The sequence below is a fragment of the Bactrocera neohumeralis genome, chromosome 4 (assembly GCF_024586455.1).
Source record: "Bactrocera neohumeralis isolate Rockhampton chromosome 4, APGP_CSIRO_Bneo_wtdbg2-racon-allhic-juicebox.fasta_v2, whole genome shotgun sequence".
Lineage (NCBI taxonomy): Eukaryota > Metazoa > Arthropoda > Insecta > Diptera > Tephritidae > Bactrocera > Bactrocera neohumeralis.
Window position 1 is genome coordinate 335,369 of NC_065921.1, and position 9,171 is coordinate 344,539.

A 9,171-nucleotide genomic window follows, 5' to 3' on the forward strand; every position below is an offset into this window, starting at 1 on the left:
AATGGCGGTCTTCAGCAACACTTGCCTGAGCGGCAACAATATTTTCATTACTTCGAGCGGTTCTTTGTCTTATTGACACTTGAACATAACATATGTAAAGAAAATGTATACTCCTACTTTTACAATTCAACAATACCGAGCACAGGCGGACGATCATTACGACCATAAAGTGGCAAAAGCGCAAGAAAAGTTGTAATTGGAGAACGATTATTTTGATAATAAAATTGTAAACGTTTTTTTGTTTCTTTAGAATTTCATATCTGCAATATAGGATACTCCTGTGGCAATAATATTTTAGTAACTCAAGTAAAGCTGGCGCGCTTGGCAATATTTCCCACATTACTGCTCAGTCAGCAAAATAGAATGCCTTTTTATTCCAGGTTTATGTACATACTCTTATGAACAACACAATAGGGCAATCCATTCAGATTTTCGGAAGTACCTATTACACGAATTAATTCAAATATTATATCTCATTTTATTCTCAACTACAAATGTGAAAAAAATATTAAATTTAAATTTAAAAAGCTCTTCAGGAGATAGGATTGACCTGATTTTATATATATTTTTGCCAATAGTACATGCAATTAAAGTCAATTTAGGTTCTGCGGTTCGCTATTCGGTACCTAGGGGTTCGATTTGAACAACTCCATAAGGTGGCATACGTTAAAAGCACTATTCTATTGTAACATCAATTGGTTCTTGATTTGTGTAACCAAAGTGAAAGTCGAATCAAAAGGAATTTATAATATGGGAAGTAGGCGTGACCTATTTATTTGCAGTGACCTTAACGAAGCCAATGAAGTTTAAATAAAATAATTAATAAATTAAAATAAATTGTATTCTGAAATGATAAATACTTATATTAGTTAAGAAGCATATAAGACATTTTATTAAAAAGCGGTATTTGGAAAAAATACTCACGTCTTAAACGAACATTTTATACTCTTGCAATTTGCAACGCCCAAGGCCAGAGAAGTACTTTCAGGTATTAAAAAAACTTGAAACAAGAAATGTTGAGTAAGAATTTTGCATTTTTTTGACGAATTCGGGAACGAGCTACAATCATATTTGATATCAGTATTATTAAAAAGAGACTCATTTATTGAATATATCAGCGAAAAGTCAATCAGATAAACGGAAAACACTATATTAGACATATGGGGATATACTTCTTCTTCTTCTTCTTCTTCTTAATTGGCGTAGACACCGCTTACGCGATTATAGCCGAGTTAACAACAGCGCGCCAGTCGTTTCTTCTTTTCGCTGCGTGGCGCCAATTGGATATTCCAAGCGAAGCCAGGTCCTTCTCCACTTGGTCCTTCCAACGGAGCGGAGGTCTTCCTCTTCCTCTGCTTCCCCCGGCGGGTACTGCGTCGAATACTTTCAGAGGTGGAGTGTTTTCATCCATCCGGACAACATGACCTAGCCAGCGTAGCCGCTGTCTTTTAATTCACTGAACTACTTATGTCAATGTCGTCATATATCTCGTACAGACCATCGTTCCATCGGATGCGATATTCGCCGTGGCCAATGCGCAAAGGACCATAAATCTTTCGCAGAATTTTTCTCTCGAAAACTCGTAACGTCGACTCATCGGTTGCTGTCATCGCCCAAGCCTCTGCACCATATAGCAGGACGGGAATTATGAGCGACTTATAGAGTTTAGCTTTTGTTCGTCGAGAGAGGACTTTACTTTTCAATTGCCTACTCAGTCCGAAGTAGCACCTGTTGGCAAGAGCAATCCTGCGTTGGATTTCCAGGCTGACATTATTAGTGGTGTTAATGCTGGTTCCTAAATAGACGAAATTATCTACAACTTCAAAGTTATGACTGTCAACAGTGACGTGAGAGCCAAGTCGCGAGTGCGACGACTGTTTGTTTGATGACAGGAGATATTTCGTTTTGCCCTCGTTCACTACCAGACCCATTTTCTGTGCTTCCTTGTCCAGCCTAGAGAAAGCAGAACTAACGGCGCGGGTGTTGAGGCCGATGATATCAATATCGTCGGCATACGCCAGCAGCTGTACACTCTTATAGAAGATGGTACCTTCTCTGTTTAGTTCTGCAGCTCGAACTATTTTCTCCAGGAGCAGGTTGAAGAAGTCGCACGATAGGGAGTCGCCTTGTCTGAAACCTCGTGACGGAGCTTTTCGTGTTGTTCAACGTCAGGGGATATACTACGGTTTGAAATTTAAAAATTTCCACTTTAAACCAAATGCAAATACATACATACTACCATATGGACATAAAAGTTACCCAATACTCATACAACTACCTCATTTCTCTTTATGTTGTCACATGTACATATTTGCATTCGCTTTTGCCGTCACGTTTCTGTGATTGCAGCATGCGAATCTCAGTGGCAACAAAAGCCGTGTTCGAAACGAATTTTCACATGCCTTCTAATAGCTATGGGCCAGGAAATGCATATATGCGTGTAAACAAACAAGGATATTGGTTTGGTTTGGTTCAACTTGGCAGTTGTATGTGTATGTGAACTTAAGTACTCTTGTGAACGATTTTCACTTGACGTCAACTGACATCCCGTGACTAAAAATTAATTGTAAAGTTTTATGAATTACTCTGAGGAAAATAATCATTTGAGTCTTTTGAATTATTACAAACTAGCTGAACCCGCAGCTGTTGTCCTGCGCAAAATTATGTCTTTTGAATTGAAAAGACAAAAATTCATATTGTGTTGATTATCATTTATTTGAGATTTTTCTAATTTTTTTTTCAATGTAACGCAGCTTAATAAACAACACTTTTTGGTTTCTGTTCCGGTGTACAGAAAAGATGGTTTTCCAATTCGTGAGCACGCCACGTATATCTGGCCGTGTGAAAATTACAGCATTTCCAAATTTATGCCACACACTATGCGACTATCCTTGTGTCCTGTCGATTGTCATTTCAAATGCAATTTTCCCTGGAAACGGAATACGTTTGAACTGAAATGGCAAGTCGTTAGAACTCAAAAGAAATCCGTAGAATCAAGCATTCTGCCCCATGTATTTGATAGGTGCGTCACAATCATATTGTGAAACATAATAACGACAGATCCAACTTTGTGACGCAAATGATGCGGTGGCATACCAAGCCTCTCCAACGAATTTATTTAGAAATTCCACTGGATAATTCACGGTGTGGTCTTCATTGACGATCGATCGATTTGTATGGCCGCAAGTCTCCCGGAATTTGACTTTGAATCTTCCAGTTTAAGTCAACAACATCGGTATTTTTGCCAGCTGACATTGCACATGCATTTAAGGAATTGTACTAACGATAATTTGTCTAATGTTCGTATAAACATTCCTGATGAGTCCATCTTTCGTGAATTGATAAACGGCATATGGAATTAATATCTAACCACCGGAAGTATCACCCGGTATTGACCCATTTTCAATTCTCAGCGTATACGATGTAAAATGTCTTCGGCGATTTGGTTGGATTTTTGGTCGTATCCCATAACTGACGCGAATTTGAAGGCTGGTCATCGCGAAAAGTGTGCGAACTTCATTCCAGTGATTATCATGTTCCAGGAATTGTAATTGTATGTATAATGTCAAGGTATTTCCGAATAGAGCAAGTTCTCGAAAACGGTCCACTGACGAAAGTTGAGAAAAAACTCGTAAATGTTAATTTTGTTGCTGGGGCTGTTTCCCCTGCCTGTACTGTATTCTCTGTGTTGAAATAGATTATTTGGTCATTCTCCAAATTAACTGCGAGACGCACAACAGTCGGAAAACGTTCATGAATCGCAAAAGTAATCATCATACAAAGCGCTTTATTGCAGTTCACGTATCGACCGTATCGTTCAAGACCAGTAACCGCAATGTTGCTTCCTTTGGTGACGTATTTACAAACGTATTTTATCGATTACACCAAACTGCAATACGCAACATTGACATGACTTTTGAATGTGAATTAGACAACAGTGGCGAATATGATACGATCCATATGTTGTCGACTTCGATGTGTTGTTAACTTCGATATTCACGCCTCTAAATTGAATGCTAAATGTTCTGCCATCTGGTGAGCGACGGTGATACATTGGATATCCATCATTTCTAGTTTGTGTTTCCGAAAGAAAAGCACCTGGATACTGTTTCGTACATTTATTGTCAGACATACAAACCGAAGTGGTATTGTGATGTCCGTAAGGTACATGAACCATATTGGTTTTGTATAATTCTCTTCTATCTCTGGATCAGGAATTTCCGCAGAAATGATTTCATCAATTTGATTTGGTGTAACCACCATCCACTATCCAAAGAAGAATATGTGCGTGCGGCAAACCTCTCTTTTGCCACTCAACAGAGTACATTCAGCATCTAACAGCACTACATATACGTTGCTTTAAGATAAAGTTTACAAAACATCGCAACTGTTGTTTGAAAAGTTGTTCTCTGACATCGTGACGATCGCTTGCTGATTGCCCGCGATCCATAATTTCATAATTTTGTATGTCATCGCATCCTGGGAATACTCGGTCATGTGCCATGGGCTGTCAATATACATACTTATGTTGATGCCAAAACGAACGCGACCTCTTCGTGGCATCGTAACAAATTTCAATCTGTAATTGAGCACTTTGTCTGAAACACACATAACGTTTTCACGGAATAAATTTCAATAATTTTTTTTTGAATAACCGGAATAAAGAAAGCAAACGACAAATTTGACAATTGAAAAACAAAAGGAAAAAAGTTGAAAAAAAAAATTTGTATGAAAAAAAGTTTTTTTTTTGGAATTGTCCAACTTTCCGACTTTTCCTCACTAAAAGCATAGGTTTTTTTATTTCTAAACTTTCCTCGATCCACAGCGAACAGCATTTCTCTAGCATTAGCGTTACTAACGGCATTCATTCGTTTGTATGGGAAAAAGAAAAGGGCTCTTTTTAGGGGTTTTCCGGCAATTATTCGATTTTTTTTCGCCATAAAAACCATCCTTGAGCCTTAACGAACATTTTAAAAAAAGAATTGGCAAAATTGGTCCAGGCGTTTTTGAGTTATGCGCCAGCATTTAAAATCATGTTCGTTTTTATTTCCTTTTTAAAATCGTATTTGAAAATTTATTTTCTTCATAATTTTTTTTTTGGAAAATTTTCCAGAATTTTCTTAAGTATTCTCTTTGTTTGGGCGGAGACCTGTCCGAATTGGTGGTAATCACCGAAATCGGTCCAGGCGTTCTCCAGTTATAAGCGTAGTAACTAACGTCACTTTCTTTTATATATATACATGTAGATATGTACATATGTATATAGAAGATGGGTTTTCACTCGAAATTTAAATTAAACATAAACAGCACTCGTGTCATTGAATTTTTTGCTTAGAAAGTTTTAACTGGTTTTGCCAATTCAACTCATGATTTTCATAATTTGTATATAAATTATTATTACTAAGTATTGACTCATCTGTATTATTTAGGGTATTCCAAAGAACGGGGAAAGTGAACAAAAACTAACAAGTAAGGAAGGGCTAAGGACGTTTTTTTTACTTGATTTTATCCATTTTAAGCACAAGAAGGAATCGTTATTAGAAAAACACGTTCGCTCAATTTTATTAATATAACCCACAAATTTTGCCGATTTATACGGTATGAAGGATATAAAGTTAAACGGAAGTTTGAAAATCTTCTGATCCGATTCAACCCTTCTTTGACAAAAGGCTAATATTAAAAAAGGATTTTCTCCGAATTTATATAATATATTTCACAAATTGTCCGATATTTTCGATAAAAAAAATTCAAATGGAATTTAAAGTTCTGTTATATGGAAAGTAGACGTGGTTGCTATCCGATTTCGTTCATTTTTACAACGTAACATAAAAAGCTTAAAGTAATATTATGTACTAAATTTGGAGGATATCGATCTAGTAAGTCCTGAGATATGAATTTTCGCCGAAATATGGGCGGTGCTACGTCCATTGTCCAATTTTGACTCCAGCTGCTATAAAGTCCTCTTGTATCATCATAGGTGTTTTAAGGGATGTTAAGTTTTCGTTTAATTTCAATTTGTGGGTGTGGAAGTGGTCCGATTACACCCTTCTACGAAGACGTCTTCATTCTTTTGCTTCGTTATCTTATATTTAACTCGATTATTTTTAGATTATACAAATAACCGTTAGCGAACAAAACTTTTGTACTCTGTAGCAAAGTGTTGCAAGAGTATAAAAATCGGCCAAGTCACACCAAAAAATGTATTTTTCGGAGCCAAACGGAGCCACCCCTGAACTAAGCTTTTATATTTTGCAACACATTGCGACATGACCAAAATTTTCTAAGAGTAGTTTTTGAGTTTTTTTCCTTAGCCGTTTTTTGACAGATCACGCTTAAGTCGTGTAAAGCTGTCATGTTATTTTTGTGCCGTATTGTTTGACATTTCATCGTAGAAATGCTTACCCTTGAACAACGTTTACAAATTGTTCAACTTCGCGCGCTTGGCTTAACTTATGGTCGACATAATCGGCCTACTGAGCGTATTATTCGCAACACCGTCACACATTTTGAGACCCAACATTCACTACATGAAAATATTCGAACGTTCAGCACGCAGTGACTGACGTATGGAACAACTGGATGCATTTTTCGTCGATATATTAAATTGAAAGTGTACAAAATATGTATATCTTGTGCAAGAACTGAAGCCGCTCGACCTTCCTTAGCAACACTTCTCCGCTTTACGGGCTCTTGAAAAGTTCCAAGAAGATCCGACGTTTTCGAGCCATAACCATCAATGGCGACCTTATCACGCCATGATAACTGACTATTTGATACCCGAAATTGAAGCTCGTGATCTCGACGACATTTGGTTTCAAATGGTGTCACATCCCATCCCACATTGCATCAACCAATTGATTTATTTCGATCGATAGGTCATCAGGATCGTGTGATACACCTTGGAGTTTTTTTCTGTGTGAATATATAAAGTCTTAAGTTTATGCGGATAATCGCATTGATTTATGAGTTGGAGCAAAACAACACGCGTGTCATTCACCAGTTACCAGTCGAAATGAACGAAAGAGTCATCGGAAATTGAACTCAACCGATGGACCATCTGCGACATAGCCCCGTATTCAGCTGTTGTTAATCTGACATAAATAAATCAACTAACTCTTACCTCAAACAAAAATTACTGCCAAAGTACTAACGAAGCGTGACTAACAATGAACCAATTTGTAGAATAAGGATATAAAGACGGATATAAAGGAACACTCTTACGACCGCTGATAGCGACATTGTGGTGTGCTGGCTTTCTTGTGTTTATTTGCTTTCTTGATTATACTAAATGTTGAATCTAGTTCAGTTCATACAATACAAACAAAACATTCTACAAACTATGTATGAATGTATGAGTACTTTAGGAATCGCGGTCACATGTGCTGCCAGCCGACTTAAGCAACACGTTTTTATCCTGAGTGTTGCAAAACACAGCGCAGTAACAGTGTCAACAATACGCCTATAGAAAGTTCAAATTTCCTTGAAAAAGTTCGTTAAAATTTGCCTGTCTGCAACTTGCGTCTCGTTCACGATTGTATACTGATGTACCGCCATTGCTCTTGTGGAAAGCAACACATTACTCTCTTTGTCGAGTTTTATTTGCTTCTGTCTTGCACATGTCAACAGCAATGCGAAAGATATGTATCGGAACCATATGCACATTTGTGCACATGAACGTGATTCTCTATAGAACAACGCTGAGCAGCTGACTGTTGTAAACACAATTGGTAACTGAAGAGAATTATGCCCGCAAATATTGATTGCAAGAGTAAGAGAGTTATGTCGAATAGGCGGAGAGAGTGAAAGAGAGCAATAAATGTGAAGCGACAAATTAGCATCCGCCGTATCCTATCGGGTTTTGGTCCTTTCATTGGACTATGTAGTCTAGGAGGAAATGTTTAAGTTTCAATTGTTTTTTGGAATGAAAACACTTTTCATTCACAAAAATCAGTATCTTTTTATAGTATTTGACAAATTTTTTTTATTGATTTGTTATTTAATGCTGCCCTCACGCGAATGTTATGTTCTGTTGATGATGAAATGTTAAAAAAAAATTCAACTAGTAAGGTCTAAGTTCAGGTGCAACCGAACATTCTATACTCTTGCAACTGGCTATGAAAATACCTTAAAGTGCAAAACGTCAGGATCGGAATCTAAGCAATACATACATATAACTCATACACTGACCGACGTATTCGACATAAGGTTTATTAGGAAAACGAAAATCATTAAACATACATAAGTATGTAGTGTTTGGGAGTTGGGGGCAATATCGACCCAAACATGGTACATCCTACTTACTAAAATGTTCCCTGAGATTCATTCACATACTTCACATACCATCACCAATAATCAGGGGCGGATCCAGAGTAGAACTACATAATTTTGTACTTGCAACTCACTCAAGGTCCGTTTCTTCGCGGAGTGTCACTTACATATGATGAAAATAATGTATAACTTTAAACTTCGTGCTTAGTAATGACACTTTATAGGTTTTCGTTTAGTGGCGAACATTGATCCCATCTGCAATACCAACTGTATTGCGATGACGAGAAACATGTGTATATAGTTTCATAAGAACATCGCAATTTTTACTCAAGTTGCAGCTTGAACGGATGGACGGACAGAAAATCATAAAATAGAATGAATAATATTGAGCAACTCTATGAAATGACCCTTGAAGTTGATTGGGCTTTTAAAAGATTCCGTGATCGAATTTTTAAGCACTGATAGTAAACAACAACGGTGGTGGTCATCTTATTGGGATCTGATTATAGCAGGTTTAGACATACTTTTCCTTCCTTTTCTTGATAACTGCTTGTCAAAACATAAAAAGATGAGAGTTGCCAAAAATTTTGCTTCGTGTTTTCTTTGCTTCGCTTCGAAAATTTTTTATGTGAACAAAGTCAAACAAAAGTATACATCGAACTTATCTGAAAGAGAGCAAGTCTGAAGCAAAGCGAAGCCAAAGTAGACGAGCTTGCTAGTTTCGGCCAAATTGAGAGAGTTAACGTTGTTTATCTTCGAGAATTTCGAATTCAATGAGCATTGCGCACACATTTGGAGAATGTACATATACATACTTTCATACATATCGTTGTTTAGATAGTCATAGGACTACTTCGTTATAAAAGGACGGGTGCCAAGTGATAAGCTTCAGATAAACGATAG